Raw genomic sequence first — 17,148 nt, forward strand, 5'->3', positions numbered from 1 at the left:
CACCATACCACATCTTCAGCTTCCAGACTTTTCTAACTCCCCCCTTCCCTCCCGACTTTCGTCTTCGATCTCTTCTCTTCCTATTGGTGGTTGACTTCAAAATCTCCAACCTGGCTTGGACCAACTTGTTTCCGCACTATGGATTTTGTCATCCAATAAATATTCACCAATACAGACTAGGCATCTCAATTTGTCTACAAATTCTGTTCCGTATCTAGTATAATGGCACTATATAGAGATGAAAACAAACAAATTAGACGCATAAAACTGGGCAGGTGCCCTCTAACTAAAACCGATAGTACCTGACGGACTTTTGACTCATCTTGTGGGGGTGTTGACAAATTGCTTGGCAGGACCTGGGGAAAGAAACAGCCATCAAAATCAGCAACATCTTCTGAGAGTCCTTGATAGAATGCCATTTGTTGAAGACAGTTAACCTAGATTTCCAATTCTACTTTTTATCCGAAAGATTTGATTCATCTTATTTTATACACATGTTTCCTTTCTATGATAATTCTCCCTAAAGGTAGATACCTGAGACTTTCTATTTGAATACTAATTCCTTCTTAGTAAACATAACATTAATGAAGATAGTTTGAAGGCTGTGGCACACTTGTTAGGATGCTCTTAAGTTAGTATCACATGTAAAATTGCCAATGTATACCTTGATTTGTCATTTCAAAGGTGGGTATAACGTTTCCATTACCTATTGTTATCAATCAAAATCATATTTTTTAAGGATGGGTGATTGAGGTAAATGTGCAGTCAATGACACAGATTTTATCTTTTGGACAAGCTTATTTGGACCCTTCTAGAGGAACTTACAGACTTATGTTCTTTAGCACTTTGATCTAATCAACTAAAGTAAACATTTAGTAAAATTTTCCTCCTCAAGCCATTATCCTCCCATATTATAGAAATTATGGAGTTTACAAAACAGAAGAAGGAGGAGGAGGAGAAGAAAAAAAGAGTCTCTTTGGTAATCCTACCACCCAGAGAAACAATTGTTTACATTTAGGTATATATCTTTTACGTCATTTCTCTAGGCATAGTTATATATTTTTTCTTTTCAGAATATTGGATCATGTAATAAATATTGCTTTATACCCTGTTTTTTTCACCTACCAATATATCATGTATATCTTTATGTGTCATAAACCAGAGGTCAGCACTCAATTTTTATAAAGGACCAGATAGAAAATATTTTAAGTTTTGCAGGCATTGTGGCCTCTGTCTCAGCTCTTCTTTGTAGGGCAAATGCAGCCATAGACAATATATAAATGCATGGGCATGGCTATGTTCCAATAAAACTTTATTTACAAAAGCAGTTGCTAGACATTTGGCCTGAGGGCCATAATTTACCAACCTCTGTCAAAAACAAGTCTTCTGAAGCATCATTTAAAATGGGNCCTTTGCAAATACCTTCCTTTGCCTTATCTTCTTTCTTTGCTTTCTTCTCTTCTCCTGAGTAGTAAGTACTGCCAGGAGAATTAAAGGAGAAAAGAGTAGGAAACCTCAGCTCCGCACTCTCCATACTCTCTGTTTAGTTCCTTATCACATTTCTCACATTTCCTTTACACATTTTTCTAAGATCTCACTACCTCATTAAATCAGACACTCACTTTCCTGACTCTCTTTGCAAGTGGGTTTGTCTCATCCTTTCAGGGAGGACTGAGATTATGTGATATGTATCAACTTCTCTCTACCTCAAACAACTATATATTAATAGAGTGTTTTCATGTACATCACTCACCGCTCTTCTATGTAGACTAAGCCTCCACCTGGGGCAATAATCCTGTCCCTTGCACCAGCTTCCTGATCCTTCTCCATCACTTAGCACTTTGTTTTACCTCTTCTGTCCCTAATTATCCTTATTTTCCTTTGTCTAAAGGCACATCCTCAACTTAAAAAACAAACATACAAATAAAACCCTTATAAAATAAGAGAAGACATTCTCAACCCCCATTTTAAGTGGCTATTCCCTTCCCCTGTCCCTGCCTCCACACCTCCTACTGACTCCCACCACCACCTCTCTATAAAATGTCCTTCAAGGCCCTAGTGATCTTTCCTCATCACTCCTTTCCTCCACGTGAGCACTTTCTCAATGCTTTTTATTCCGAAGGCTCCAGGGTGTCTGTATTCTCTTGACTTTTAAATTCTCTGAGCACTCCTTTTGTTCTCATTTTAGGATTCCTCTACTTATTCCTGCCCCCTGGTTGAAGCTGTTTCCAAAAGTCTGCATCCATTCTTCTCTTTCTGAAAACTTTCTTCTGTTAATATTATTCAATCACAACCCTTCTGTTCTCAGGCAGCAAAGGTCTCTCAGGTCTAGTTCTCCAGCTCCCTGTTTAAGTCTGTGAATCACAGCACAATGAACAATTCTGCAAACCTAGCAACTAAACTATTGTCAGTTGTCTGCATTTGTCTTCCTTATGAGTTTATATACCCCTTGTTACTTCTAATATTTGTTACCTATCATTCACTAAGTAATTACTTTGTTCTAGGTGCTGTCCAACTGCTTTACAAACATTATCTCAATTATTTCTCACAACTGTAAGCAGTAAGAATTACCTCATTTTATAGAGAGGGAAACAGAGGTTCAGAAACCTTGTCTGGAAATTGTCCAAAGGATATATATCAAGAAGTTCTACTAAATTTCTCAATAAGAGGAGCCAGAGTCTGTGGCATTTGATCCTTGATCCACTTCCTTACCCCTTCCCATCTGGTTCTTACTAAAGCTCTATCTCAGGAATAGACTAATAACTTAGCAATAACTCCACTTCAGACAGGTATTGCCAAAAACATGCCTCCCTTTCACTTCCAGTTTGGGGCTAGGTTTCACTTTGGGAAGCATAGGCTTCTGGTGTTTCTCATCCCCTACCCCAGCTCCACATTGTAGAAGCTTTATGTCGGGCAGGTGAGGCTAAAAAGGTGACATCTCCTCTCCCTCACCCAATGTTGTCTCTTGGGGGCAGAAGCTCTAATTTATGCACAGTAAGTGGGTAAGAATTCTGCCCAGGAAGAAAGGAAGGCCCTAAGGACAAAGAGCTCTACAGTTCTGCCTGGGGGAATTAGTCTTATTTGGAATAGCGCATGGAGAACTCCATGCCTAAGGACATAATTAAAAACAATAGATATTTTTGTCTAAGCAACTAAATAGAGGTTGGGTAGCTCCTTGATATAAGCAAATGGCAGCACAGTTAGAAATTAAACAGCCAACGGGTGCCTAGGTGGCTCAGTCATTAAGCATCTGCCTTCGGCTCAGGGTGTAATTCCAGGGTCCTGGGATCGAGCCCCTCATCGGGCTCCCTGCTTCACTGGGAGCCTGCTTCCTCCTCTCCACTCCCCTTGCTTGCGTTCCCTCTCTCACTGGCTGTCTCTCTCTCTGTCTCAAATAAATAAATAAAATCTTAAGAAAAAAGAAAAGAAAAAGAAATTTAACAGCCAAGGAACAGTCAAGAATTTTCCTGGGTTCACAATCCACTATGAGGATCAAGAAGACTGAGTGTGTGTGTGCTAGACTACACTCACGTGGGAGCAATTACAGCAGATACACATTTGAAAGCATTCCCTAAGCCTTGCACAGGCCCATCTACACAGGGCCAAAGTCTCACTGGCACAGGAGTTTAAATACAACTTCTGACCAACAACTGACCAAACAATAAGCTACTCTGATCCAGCTGCAACTACTAAGAAGCCAGCATTAAGAAAAAAAAAATACAGTTATCCCTGGCAATCTGGAACATTGTGTGTATGACCAAAGTTCCATACTTTCAGAAATGATAAGGATGGGAAAACCTGAACTACTAATCTGTGGCCATATGGAGAACAACAATGTAAACTCCCTGAACTGTAATAGAAATCTCCAAGCCACACACACATATATAATGATAAATGGTAAAAATCTAACTGGCTGAGGGGCTTAAGTACGACCTTTGACCAATAAGTGGCTTATTCCAGGGGCAATCACTAAGTAGTTAAGCTAAAAGATAAAAATAATGTTTTTTAAAAAAATCTGAGCAGGGAAATAACAGGGTGCACACTGCAGGAGAAATAGACTTCACAGATTATTTAGCCAAATCACTAAACAAATGACCAAAATGACTGTCTTATTCTATCTGGGCTGCTATAACAAAAAAACCTTATAGACCAGGTGGCTTATAAACAACAGAAATTCATCTATCACAGCTCTGGAGGCTGGAAAGTCGAAGAATGAGGCATTGGTAAATTCGGTATCTGCTGAGAGCTTTCCTTCTGGTTCATAGATGACCATCTTCTTGCTGTGTCCTCACATGGAAAAAGGGTGAAGGAACTTTTATAAGGGGTCTCTTTTAGAAGGGCATTAATCTCATTTATGACAGTGCCATCCTCATGACCTGATCATCTCCCAAGGCACCACCTCCAAATAGTATTACATTGGGGATTAGGTTTCAACCTATGAATTTTGGGTGAACACAAATATTTATTCTATAACAATGACCAAGGAAGCAACAATGATCCGAGGGAGGGGGGCAGGGGGATAATTGATATTCAGAGTTGCTGTGATAAATTATTTAAAAAGCCCAGTTAAAAAAAAAAGATTTATTTATTTATTTTAGAGAGGGAGAGAGTTTGTGAGCCAAGGGAGGGGCAGAGGGAGAGAGAGACTCCTCAAGCAGACTCCCCACTGAGCACAGAGCCCAATGTGGGGCTTGATCCCAGGACCCTGAGATCATCACCTGAGCCAAAATAAAGAGTCTGTTGCTTAACCAGCTGAGCCACCCAGGTGACCCCCAAATGCCCAGCTTTTAACAAAAATTATGAGACATGCAAAGATGCAGAATATTGTGACCATATACAGGAAAAATAGAAAACAGGTAATAGAAACTACCTTACCAGGTAATAGATGTAGCAGATGAAAAACTTTGAAGCAGCTATTAACAGTATTTAAAGAACTAAATAAAATCAAGATTAAAGAATAAAAGTAAATATGATTATAATGTCTTATAAAATAGAGAATAGTAATAAAAATAGAAATTATAAAAAAAGAATAAAATGGAAATCTGGAGATGAAAAGTTCAATAATCAAAATGAATAATTTACTAGTGGGACTCAACTGTATATTTAAGCTGGCAAAAAAAAAATCAATAAGCAAACTTGAAGATAAGTCAATAGAGATTAAGTAAAGTAAAACAAAAAGAAAAGAGTGAATAAAAATGAAGAGCACCTCAGAAAAACATGGAACACCATTAGGTGCATCAAATACCTGTGATGGGAGTACCAAAAAAAGAGAGAGAGAAAGGAACACAAACATTATTTTAAAGAATAATGGTTGAAAACTTCCCATTGATCTGCAAAACAAAGAAGCCCAATGAACTCCAAATAGGATACAAGCAATAAGCTCTACACCTAAACATGTCATAGTACAAAATGTTTAAATGTAAAAAGAACTTCTTAAAAGAACAAGAGAAAAACGACACAGCACATGTGGGCGAACTCAATAAGAATAACAATTGACTTGTCCATAAAAACAATGCAAACCAGAAGGAAGTGGAATGACATATTCAAAGAGCTGAAAGAAAAAGATTGTTAACTAAGAATCTTATATAAAGCAAACTACTTTTAAAAAATAAAGTGAAATAAAAATTTTCCAAGATAAACAAAACTGAGAGAATTTATTGCTAGCAGACCTTCCTTATAAGAAATACTAAGTGAAGTTCTTCAAGCTGAAAGCAAGTGACAACTGACAGAAATTGACATAAAAAAACCACAAGTATCAGTAAAAATAATTATGTAGGTGATTGTGAAAGAATAATTACATATTTCTTTTCTTCTTCTCTTAATTGATTTAAGACATAATTCTATAGAACAATATGCATATAGTTGTATCACTGGTCATATATTTGGCAATAACAACACAAAGGAGGAAGATGGGAACAAAGTTATACCGGAATAAGGGAATGGCATAAGATGGTAACTCTAATGCACAGGAAGAAACAAAGAGAAACAGGACAAGTAAATAAGAAAGTTAATACATTAAACTTAGTGAATATATATGTGTTCTTTTTTTCTCTCAGGTGTTTAAAGAGACATAAGATTATATAAAATAATTATATCAATGTATTATTGAATCTATAACATATAAACATAATAGGCATAAAAATAATAGCACAAAAAGTGGGGGAAGGAGGGAATGTAGCTATATGGGAGTCAAGTTTCTATATTTCACTGGAACTAAAGCAATATAAATCTGAAACACATTTTGATAAATTATATATTATAAGCCCTAGAACAAGAATTAAGAAAAGAATTCAAGAAATAAAACTGAAAGTTCACTAAAGAAAATAAATGTTACACTTGAAAATATCCACATAAAACAAAAGAAAGCAATAAAGGAGTAGAGAGGGGGGAGAAAGATTGAAACATACAGAAGATCAAAGGCAACATGGCAGATGTAAATCCAATCTTATAAAAAAAAAATAACATTAGGGTTCTGGTTCAAGATGGCAAGGTAGGACGATCCTAAACTTCACTCCTGTGGACACACCTAATCTATAGCCACATACACAACAATTTTTTCTGGGAGGAGGGACCTCCAAGAACTAGCTGTGTGAATCCTGCACATTGGGCAAGCAAGAAAAAACCCACATCAGAGTGGATAGGAGAGGCTGAGACACAGTCTCATCCTAAACCACACTCCCTACACAACAACCCAGAATCAGGAAGGAACTCACAACCCAGAGATTTTCCTTGAGGACTGAAGGGTTTGAACCCTACTTCTGATATCGTAACTTTTAAGACCTGCATCTGAGAGACTAACCCCCAAAACTTTGAAAGCCAATGGAACTTGAGTCCAGGAGGCCCATTAGGCTATAGTGAGCTGAGAAACAATTCTTAAAGGGCTCACTTACATAGACTTAGCCATCCCAGGACCCAGTGTAGAAGCAGCCAGCAGAAAAACACCCCAACTTGCTGTGAAAGAGGCTTATTTGCTTATCTTAAAGCATCAACCTAAGGGGCAGGAATATAATTTAACATACATCTGGAGGCTTGCTTAAATACTCCCCCAAAACAGAGGCCAATGGACACCATCTTTGTGTTTTCCCTCTGCCTCACTCTAAGTCACTGGTGTCTCCCAGAAAGGAGTTTATATACTTGTCTAGGACCTGACTTTTGCAACAGCCACCCAGGGGACACCTCTAGATAGCCTGGGTCTAGTGGCCAGCAGGGTTAATACTTGTAAGTCCTAAGGACTCTAACAAATAGAGAAAGAGTTCTTAGCTGACTACTATCCTGACAGCAGGGTAGAGAAGCAATAGACTGAAGCACCCAGGCTTCCTGTGAAAGAGGCCCATTTGTTTACTTCTTTTGTTTGGGACCTCACCTTATGTATTCACTTATCTAGTACTTGATTCCTTTTAGTATCCTTTGTAATCTAAAGAGAAAAAGAAAGAAGAAAGAAAGAAAGAAAGGAAAGAAAGAAAGAAAGACAGAGAGAGAGAGAAAGAAAGAAAGAAAGAAAGAAAGAAAGAAAGAAAGAAAGAGAAAGAAAGAAGAGAGAGAGGAAGGGAAGGGAAGGGAAGGGAAGGGAAGGGAAGGGAAGGGAAGGGAAGGGAAGGAAAGGAAAGGAAAGGAAAGGAAAGGAAAGGAAAGGAAAGGAAAGGAAAGGAAAGGAAAGGAAAGGAAAGGAAAGGGAGAAAGAAAGAGAGAAAATGTGGTGTGTATATATATACAACAGAATGCTATTCAGGCTTTAAAAAAAGGAAAATCCTGTTAATTGTGACAACATGAATGAATCTGGAAGGCATTATGCTAAGTGAAATAAGCCAGACAGAGAAAGACGAATACTGCATCGCATCGTATCACATTTATGTAGAATGTTTTTTTCCCAAAAAGTCAAACTCATAGAAACAGATTATAAAAGTGGTTTGCAGAGGATAGGGAATGGAGGAAGTAGGTAGAGATTAAGAAAATGGTATAAACTTACAATTTAAGATGAATAAGTTCTGAAGATCTAATTATAATATAGTGACTATATTTGATAGCATTGTACTATATAATTTCAATTTGCTCAGAGAGAACTTAAATGTCCTCACAAAAAAACCCATATATATGTGTATGAGGTGAGGGGTGTTAATTAACTTGATGGGGGAAATCCTTTCACAATGTATGTGTATATCAAATCATCATATACATGTGTGTAGAGAGATATTATATATACTATAATATACATATTATATAATATATATTACAATTAAAATTACATATCTGCCAATTATAAAGCTGAAAAGAAAGATTCTACTGTATTTTTCCATATTTTAGATTCAAAGATTCAAATCACCATATATATGTGTGTGTGTATATATGTATTATATATATTATATAATATATATTAGAATTAACATTATGTATTTGCCAATTACACCTTAGTAAAGTTGAAAAGAAGAAAAAGATTCTATTATATTTTTTCCATACTTTAGATTCAAAGATATAAATAGATCGAAAGTTAAAAAATGAAAATAGATGTAGTATGTAAACAATGATAAAAGAGCTGGAACATCTATACTGATTTCTGAAGATTTGCACAGTGGCAGTATCGTAGCCAATGAGGTTTATCCAAGGCACGATTACTGCTGATTTCTGAAAAAATAGTCTTTAAAACAAAACAAAACAAAAATGTTACTAGGCATATAGAGGGATGTTTAATAATAACAAAAGGGTCGATCCATTAGGAAGATACAAAAATGAGAATCTACATACACTAACAAGAAGAAAGCCCCAAAATACACGAGGCAAAAACTGTCAGAGTCTAAGGGAGAAANCGAAAGTTAAAAAATGAAAATAGATGTAGTATGTAAACAATGATAAAAGAGCTGGAACATCTATACTGATTTCTGAAGATTTGCACAGTGGCAGTATCGTAGCCAATGAGGTTTATCCAAGGCACGATTACTGCTGATTTCTGAAAAAATAGTCTTTAAAACAAAACAAAACAAAAATGTTACTAGGCATATAGAGGGATGTTTAATAATAACAAAAGGGTCGATCCATTAGGAAGATACAAAAATGAGAATCTACATACACTAACAAGAAGAAAGCCCCAAAATACACGAGGCAAAAACTGTCAGAGTCTAAGGGAGAAAAAGATAATTCCTGAATAATTATTGGAAACATCAACACCTCAGTTTCAATAATGATAGAACAACCAGGCAGAATATCAACAAGGAAATAAAGGGCTTCAACACTGTAACAAGAGACCTAACAGACTTTTATAGAACACTCCATCCAATAGTAGCAGAATACATATATTTCTTTAATCTGTCTGAACATTTTTTAGGATAGCCCATATGTTAAGCCCTTAAAAAGCCTCAATAAATTTGATAGTATTGAAATTATACAATGCATGTTCTCCAACTACAATGATATGAAATTAGAAATCAATAACAAAAAAGTAATCAATCAAAAAAGAAAGAAATTTACAAATATGTGTAAATTAAACAACACGCTCCCTACTAACCCATGGGACAAAGAAGAAATCACAAGGGAAATCAGAAAATACTTTGAGGGGTGCCTGGGTGGCACAGCGGTTAAGCGTCTGCCTTCGGCTCAGGGCGTGATCCCGGTGTTATGGGATCGAGCCCCACATCAGGCTCCTCTGCTGTGAGCCTGCTTCTTCCTCTCCCACTCCCCCTGCTTGTGTTCCCTCTCTCGCTGGCTGTCTCTATCTCTGTCAAATAAATAAATNTTCTAACCCATGGGACAAAGAAGAAATCACAAGGGAAATCAGAAAATACTTTGAGGTGATTTAAAACAAAGGCACAATGAACCAAAAGTTTATGGGATGCAGCTAAAGCAATGCTCAGAGGGAAAATTACGGTTAAATTCCTATATTAAAAAAGAATGTCTCAAATGAGTAACTTAGCTTTCCACCTTATAAAGTCAGAAAAGAAGAAGAAAAAAACCTAAAGCAAGCATAATAATGGACATAATGAAGTTTATACTAGAAGCAAATGAAACACAGAATATAAAAACTAAGCAAATCAAAGGTTAGTTCTTTAACAGTAAAACAAAAACAAAAACAAAAACAAAAATACTCCAGCAACCTTTAGTTAGACTGACCAAAAGACAGAAGACTCAGTTACTAAAATCAGGAATGAGAAGACATCACTACCAACTTTACAGAAAGAAAATGGATTACTATGGGAATACCATGAACAAATGTATGCCAACAAATTAGATAGCCTAGATGAAATGGACAGCTTCTTAGAAAAATGCAAATTGCTGAAACTGACTCAAGAAGAAATAGAAATCTGAGTACGCATATAACAGTGGAGAGATTGAATAAGTAATTTAAACTTCTCAACAAAGGAAAGCCCAGGTGCAGATGGCTTCAGTGGTGAATTCTAAAAATCATTTAAGGAAAAATTAATACAGTCCTTCCAAACTCTTCCAGAAAATAGAAGAGGAGAAAACAATTCCCCATATATTGTGAGGCTAGTGTTACCCTGATCCCCCAAAACAGGAAAAGATAACATAAGAAAGACAACATCCCTTATGAATATAGATCCAAAAGCCTTCAACAAAATATTTGCAAACTGATTCAAGCAACATGTCCCATGAATGCAAGATTAGTTCAACATATTAAAATTAGTTAATGTAATACACCATAGTAATAGAACAAAGGACAAAAACCAAAAATAGTCTCAGTAGGTATAAAAACAGCATTAGACAAATCCTATACCCTTTCATGATTAAAAATCACTAAACAAGGTATGAAAAGGAATGTCCTCAAACCCTTAAAAGGCATCTAAGAAATGCCCACATTTGTAACATACTTACTGATGAAAGAATGCTTTGAATGCTTTCCCATGAGGTGAGGAACAAGACAAAGATATCTTCTCTCACCACTTCTTTCAAGTTTTATACTGAGGGTTTAGCCAGGGAAATTAGGCAAGAAAAAGAAATAAAAGGCATCTAGGTTGAAAAGGCTGATGTAAAACTATATCTGTTCTTAGATGACATGATGATATGATGTTGTATATAGAAAATCGTAAGAGATCTGTTGAAAAAAAAAAAACCTTAATAAGCAGGTTTAGCAAGATTGCAGGATGTAATATCAATATAGAAAAATCAGTTGGATTTCTCTACACTACCAATGAACAATCCAAAAATGAAATTTAGAAAACAATTCCATTTACTACAGTGTCAAAAAGAATAAAATATTTAGAAATCAATTTAACAAAAGAAGTGTAATATTTTTACACTGAAAACTATAAAACATTGTTGAAAGAAATTAAAGAAGATTTAAATAAATGGAAATAGATCCCATGTTCTTGGGTGAGAAGATTTAATATTGTTAAGATGAAAACACTCTCCAATTAATCTACATGTTCACACAATCCTTATCAAAATCTCAGATAACTTTATTGCGTAAGTTGACAAGCTGATTCTAAAATTCATATAGAAATGCAAGGGACCCAGAATAGTCAAAACAGTCTTGAAAAAGAAAACCAAGTTGGGGGACTCCCTTCCCAGTTTCATAAGCCACAGTAATGAATGAATACAAGTTAGTGCTGGCATAAGAACAGACATATAGATCAACAAAAGGGATCTGAGTGTCCAAAAGCAACCCTTACATTTATGGTCAATTGATTTTCTAAAAAGATGTCAAGACAATTCAATGGAGAATATCCTCAGTGAATGGTGTAGTCCATTGGACATCCACATGCAAAAGAATGACATTGGGCTTCTTCCTTTTCTTTAGAGAAGATAAACAAATGGCTTAAAAACACAAGAATAGATGGATCCTCACTATCATTAGACATTAGGAAAATGCAATTCGAAACCACAATGAACTATCACTTTACACCACTAAAATGGCTACAACTAAAGGGACAAGTGATAACAAGTGTCGACGAGCACGTGGGAAAATTAGAACCCTCCTACGTCAATAGGAGTATAAAATGGGAAAAGTATTTTGAAGAATTGTTTGGCAGTTAGGGTGAACTTTGTTTCATTTAATTAGCAAATATTTCTGGAGGCCCTAATGTGCTAGACATTTGTACTAAGTGCTTGGGATACAATGTAGCTAAACTATCATCCTTATTATTACATAGAGAAGAGACCTGTAAACAAAAGATTGCAACCCAGTGTGCCACGTCTTATATATGTGTCTTGATAGTGGAATAAAGAAAGAGAATAGCAAGGAGCTCAGAATGAAGGCATGGGCCAGGATTTTGAACCATGCAGAGAGGATGAAGTGTTATCCTCTAAGCCACCAAGAGCCACTGAAAGACTTTAGGCAGAGAAGTGGCAGTCGTACATTTGCCCTGTCAAAGGACCCTCATGGCAACAGCGTGCGGTATGAACTGGAGGGAGACAAAAGAGCAAGTGGCCAGAAAAACAATGACGACCCAACCTACAGCATTGTCCATGGAGTGGATAAAAATATATAGACTCAAGGGACATCTCTAAATTAAAATTTGGAGGATTTAGTAATTAGTTGAATGTGTAGGGTGAGGAAAATGAAGAAATAAATAGTAGTGGGTCTTGGACAGCTAATTTCTTTTTAAAAAGGTTCTAAAAAATGTACGCATATATGAGTATATACGTTCATTATAAATTTTACTGATATAAAGTATGCATAGTACATAATCTTGAAAATAATAAAATATGCAATGTTCTTTCCTGTAAGTTCCCATATAGCCAATTAATTCTCACAGAATGCTTTCATTAGTTTTTGCTGAACTTTTATATCTGTGGCCAATCTATAGCTGCAATCCAACCATGGTCTGACAGATGAAATTGCATCTCAATTTGCTAATTCTTTGCCCAACAAAATAATTTTCACTAACTCTGACAGAAACTATTTCTCACCTCCACATAATTAAAACTCATTAAATCAAAAATTTCAGCTTCAGTACTAGACACAACACACTATTAAGTTTAACTTGCATAATTAACATTTTCTCCATCAATTTCTTAAGCCTAGACAATGAAGAAAACAAATACCACGCCTTGTTTTTTAGCATTTGCCAATTTCCATGGTGAAAATGTTCCCAATATGGCTAATTTCAAACCACCTACGTCATGTTGCTAAACAGGAAGTTGGAAGAAATGAACAGTAACACCCCATTATGCAGTATTTCTTTTTTTTTTAACTTTTTAAGTTTTTATTGAAATATTAGCTTCAACTTTTAAAACTTTTTAAAATTTAAATTCAATTTAATTAACGTATAGTGTATTATTAGCTTCAGAGGTAGAATTTAGTGATTCATCAGTTGCATACAACACCCAGCGCTCATTACTTCAAGAGCCCTCCTTAATGCCCATCATCCAATTACCCCATCCCTTCACCCACCTCCCCTCCAGCAACCCTGTTTGTTTCCTAGAGTTGCATCTCTTATTATTTGCTTCCCTCTCTGTTTTTGTCTGGTTTTATTTTCCTTCCCTTCCCCTATGTTCATCTGTTTTGTTTCTTAAATTCCACATTTGAGTGAAATCATATGGTGTTTGTCTTTCTCTGACTTATTTCGCTTTAGCATAATACCCTCTAGCTCCATTCACATCATTGCAAATGGCAAGATTTCATACTTTTTGATGGCTAAGTGGTATTCCATTGTGTATATATACTTCATGTGATATATATATATATATATATATATATATATATATATCTTCTTTATTCATTCATCTGTCAATGGACATCAGGGCTCTTTCCATACCTTGACTCTTGTGGACATTGCTGTGACAAACATTGGCAAATACAATATAAACTCAAGAGCGTAAGAAATAGTAAAACCATTAGGAAATGGTGATTTTCAAGTATTTATTACCTTTTGTCTTAGCATAATTTATTAAATTATAATTTTATATAGTTAAAATTTTAATGATGGCTGTGTTTTAGCAACTGATTTTCAAAATTCTGAATCTGTAGAAATTGGCTCATGTGAGCTGGTATAAGCTGCTTTTAGCATGCCATTGCTGCCAGGTGTTCTTATTTGAGTGACAGCTAAAAATCGAGTAAGAAAGGGCATACACTTCGGATTTGACATAAATATAACATCACAAAAACACAAAATTCATCTTTTTTAATATCCATAGCAATGTGAGTTTCAGCTCAATACTACCAACAACAAAAACTACTGGCTTAAATAAAACAAAAGTTTATTTCTCTCTAAGGTGAAAGAATCCAGAGGGAGGCTGCCTAGGCTGGGACAGTGCTTACATTGTTATCAAAGCCCAGGTTCCTTCTGTCTTTGTGCTTTGCCACCTCATTGTCCAGGATACCTGCCTGAGCTCTAGTTACCATATTTACTTTCTAGCCAACATAAAGGAGGAAAGAGGTGAAGGGAAGACAAGTCCCTCTAAGACACTTCTAGGAGGAGGAGAAATGTTTCTATTTATTTTTTTGAAAGATTTATTTATTTTGGAGACAGCAAGAGAGATAGAGAGCACACATGCAGGGGGGAGGTAGGGGCAGAGAGAGATGGAGGGAGAAAGAATGCCAAGCAGACTCCCTGCTGAGTGCAGAGCCCCACTTGGGTCTGATCCCAGGTCCCCCAAATCACGAAACAAATAGTCGGAGGCTTAACCGACTGAACCATCCAGGCGTCCCAAAATGTTTACATTTAAATATCACTGACCAAAACATAGTCACATGACACTTCTAGATTCATGGAAGACTAGGGAAGATAGTCTTTTAGCTGGATGGCAATGCTTGGCTATGTGTCAAGGTTTATATTTCTAAGGCTCCTGTGTCCAAAGATAAACAGATGAGTGAATATTTGGAAAGAGCTTGCCCTACCTCAAAGTCTTAGGCCTAAGGCTCCATTTTTTTTGTCTTAACTTAAGCCAGTGACAATGGAAAGAAAACACAGTATACCTTAAGATAGCTCCACCCATTCTGAGAACAACATTTTAGCCACTAAAGTGTGTTCTGCTCTAGTCCAACCTGGTCTGCCATCATCTGACCTGGCATGGGCTGTGCCCTAAATAGGCTGGAGACATTTTCTCCTCATTATCACCTTGTTAAGCAACCCCCTGCCTCTGAGGCATGTTCTGGGATCTTAACGAGGTGATAATGAGGAGAAAAATGATGTGGCAGTCTTGGTCTGGTCGAGTCTTCATAGTCCAGAGGAGACCCAAGCTTTAATTAAAAATACTTTGCTTTGATATAAAACTTCCAGAAGACATGTATTTTTTGATGTGCCTGAATAGAAGGAAACATGGAGAAATGTGTGTTTCTATTACTGTTTATCTAGGAGATGTCTTTCACTCATCATTCCAACAAAGAGAGGTGCATTCCTTAAAAGAAATGAATTATAAGAAAAGGCACAAGATTGAATAGGTAGGGGTTAGAAAAGTGGGGGGAGAAAACAGACTTGAAGAAAAAGGAGTCCAGGTGCTCTGAATCTCCTAAAGAGAACATCTAGATTTTTCCTCTATTTTCATCTGACCATGAGGTGATCTGTGGGCCCGCTCTGTATCGAAAAGTGTTTTATTGTATCTGTATGTTTGGTCCATTGGTGCCACTTCAACTCACTGTACATCATCCAGATGCTTCATTCAAAATGTGAAGGGTTTACAGGACATATACTTTTAAATTTTACTTATTTATTTGAGAGAGAGAGAGAGAGCAAGCGAACATGAGAGGCAGACTTCCCACTGAGCAGGGAGAATGAGGCGGGGCTCGATCCCAGGACCCTAGGATCATGATCTGGGCCAAAGGCAGCCACTTAACCAACTGAGACACCCAGGTGCCCCTACGTGATATTATTTGAGGAACATACTTCACAATGATTAATTTGGAGGGCTTACTTTCCTCCTTTAAAGTGTAATTTTGGATTGTTTACTAAATATAAAGGAGAGCCTCTTTATTGCCTACAAATGATTTTTAAATCAACCCATTTCATCAACATTAAAGAGAGTCACTGATCACTTTTGCTTGTTGGAGAAATATATCCAAAAATGCCTGGATTTAAACAGTCTTTATTAAAAGGTCAAAATACTTTTCTAACTTTTAGATGTCCTGTGGTTATCTCAAGGAGGCAGTTTAAGGAAAGAAAGAAAGAAAATGTACAGCACCGTGGTACATATGGTGACACGGAGCGCTCCTCTGCACGACGTAAACGTTGGCTCACAGCCCAGAAGACCCATCAGCACTGTTTCCCAGGGGCTGTCTATCTTCATGACAAATTCTGACCACCCAACAGTCCATTTGGCTGTGGTGGACACAGGGGAAGAAGAGAAATGGCCAAAACCCACCATGCTGACACGTAATCATGCCACAGTCCATTTGTTCATTTGTGCTTAAGTCTGAAGCAAATGGAGTCGAAGGAACTTTCCCAAGCCTGATTCCTCAGAAATGATAGATTCACTTCTTAACCTATTTGGCCACATCACACAGCTGATTAAACTATTCCACAGACAATCCTATTTTGTTATTAGAAAGTCAGTATGCCTTCACTTGATTGTCTTATCTGGTCAGACCCCTGGTAACCCATCGGTGTCACGATCAATCACTCTTTACACACTCATCAAGAAAAAAAGTGTCCAGGACAGTATTTTTTTTAAATCTAAACTAAGCTATTTATCAGTAATGAACTTTCAAGATTGTTAAAGCATGAAATGTTTTGTTAACATCTGATCTTGATTTCTTCTATTAACTTCATTTCCAGTTTTCTAAACCTTAAGAAAGAGGAGGTCTATGGCTCTGTTTTCATTGGCATGTGTAAGTTGAAGATCATGTCTGAATAAGCAAATTCAACTCCGTCTTTGTTCATGGACAAACACAGGAGCAAGGATCTTCTAAGTAGTATATAATCGAAGAAATATTTATGTCTTTTTTAATAATCATAATTTTCTTGTGAAGAATTTTGTCCCCTGACCTTTTTATCCCCTGACTTTCATCAGCCAGTCTTGAAGAAAGAAGTATAAAAATCACAATCTATGTAGCAAAGAGAAAGCTTAACATTCCCCCAACATACTACACATTGATAATGAGTGAACCTCAGTGGAACACTGATTTCTCTATGTTTTTCATCTTAAAGCTAAATTGTTTTCCACGTATTGCATGGTGCACTGGGTGTTATACGCAAATAATGAATCATGAAACATTTCATCAAAAACTGGAGATGTACTGTATGGTGACTAATATAACAAAATAAA

General features: G+C 36.5%; 2 non-coding genes across 2 annotated transcripts; both read left to right on the forward strand.

The window, feature by feature from the left end:
• Positions 1-8,555: 8,555 nt before the first annotated feature.
• LOC117797183 lies at positions 8,556-8,690 on the forward strand. The gene has a single exon (XR_004622100.1). It is a non-coding gene; the product is annotated as a U4 spliceosomal RNA (small nuclear RNA).
• A 187-nt stretch (positions 8,691-8,877) lies between these two features.
• Positions 8,878-9,012, forward strand: LOC117797184. Its single transcript, XR_004622101.1, has one exon. It is a non-coding gene; the product is annotated as a U4 spliceosomal RNA (small nuclear RNA).
• Positions 9,013-17,148: the final 8,136 nt, after the last annotated feature.

The sequence above is a fragment of the Ailuropoda melanoleuca genome, chromosome 19 (genome assembly GCF_002007445.2).
Source record: "Ailuropoda melanoleuca isolate Jingjing chromosome 19, ASM200744v2, whole genome shotgun sequence".
NCBI lineage: Eukaryota > Metazoa > Chordata > Mammalia > Carnivora > Ursidae > Ailuropoda > Ailuropoda melanoleuca.